Here is a 1,588-nt window from a genome sequence, read left to right as displayed (position 1 = left end):
ATATTTTTACATATTGTTTAAATACAAGTGCTTTGATAAATAGTTTTAAAATTATAATTTTAATCATACATTTTTTATAATATTTTAATATTGATAACTATACAAGGTGGGATAATTAACATCCCATGCAATAAGAGAAGAAACCGCACACTCAGTTTAGATAAGATCATTAACTCATATGACTAAGTTATCATCTCTCTTTATAAATACCTAACAAACTCAGGTATTTTTCAACCCAATTCTCATTTAAATCAGCTTAAACTCTTGCTAACTTAGATATCACAGTCCCTTGTAGGTACCTCCAACTACCGTCTTGGAGCTAATGCGAAAGCACTTTAAGTATCCTCACTGTCATCTCTGATCTCTTTTGTCTAGTCCATTAACACACAATCAGTTTTAGGTACAACTCATAACAACAATTATGTTATTTAATAAAAAAATAAAATGATTGATTAAAAAATATATATTTTAAGTCCAAAAAATGCATACTCCATAGTAAATGAAAAATAAAAAGATATGTATTTTGATTTTGGATTTCTTGTTAAAAACATCTGTTTTTGGACAAAAATAAAAAAGTAAAGTGACAATTAAGTCTTTGAGAATTTGCACTTTGGACAGAATAGATGATAAACTCCTATTTTATGATAATTTTTTGCTTGAAAAGAGTGGATTTTATCAATTTTATCTTGCATTTATTCATAGAAAATGCATAATTTTGTAAATTTCTCCTAATTGTGCTTAAATTATGAAAAACATGCTTTTCATGCTTTAAAAAAGCTAAATTTAATTCACTTTTATCTCATTCGATGCCTTGATATGTTTGTTTAAGTGATTTAAGGTTTAGAAGGTAAGAATGGCTTGAAGAAATGGAGAAAAAGCATGCAAAAGTGGAAAAAGCATGAAGAAATGAAGTTTGAAAATCTGCCTAGTTGTGTGTACGCATGACAGATGCGTACGCATCTCCTTGGATTTGTGCGTACGCATGGCAGATACGTATGCATGAGTTACGGCAAGTGATTTACCTAAGTAAACACGTTGCTAGCAATTGCAGGCCAATTTTGGTCCAATTCAACTCATTTCTAATGCATATGAAGGCAAGAATCAAGGGGGATCAACCAAAAGAGGGTAGAAGTACAGTAGTAGTAGTTTAAAATTATGTTTTAGATTAATTCCTAGAGAGAGAAGCTCCAACTTCTCTCTAGGAATTTAGGATTTTTAGTTTAATTTCTCCTTAAATTTACGTTTAATTTTATTTTAATTTAGTTTTGTTTACGTTTTATTGTTCTAGCATCTTAGTTTGTTTAGTTTTACTTGTTAATTTCTTTATTTTGTTAATTTTAGTTTATGAACAATTGTTAATTTATATTTTTCTTTAATGCAATTAATGTTTTCCATGTTCATTGTTGCTTATTTGAATTATTGTTACTGTTTTCTTGCAATGGTTAGCTATAAATTTTAGGGGTAAGTATTGTTTGGTCCCTAAGGTTTAAGGTCAAAATCAAATTCGTCCCCAACGTTATTTTTTATTTAAAATCGTCCCAAACATTTTATTTAGTATTAAAATCGTCTTTTTTAATAAAATTTTAAT

This window comes from Arachis ipaensis, chromosome B02 (genome assembly GCF_000816755.2).
Source record: "Arachis ipaensis cultivar K30076 chromosome B02, Araip1.1, whole genome shotgun sequence".
In the NCBI taxonomy this organism is placed as follows: domain Eukaryota; kingdom Viridiplantae; phylum Streptophyta; class Magnoliopsida; order Fabales; family Fabaceae; genus Arachis; species Arachis ipaensis.
The sequence above is the reverse complement of the archived record's forward strand: the minus strand, read 5'-3'. Positions refer to the sequence as shown.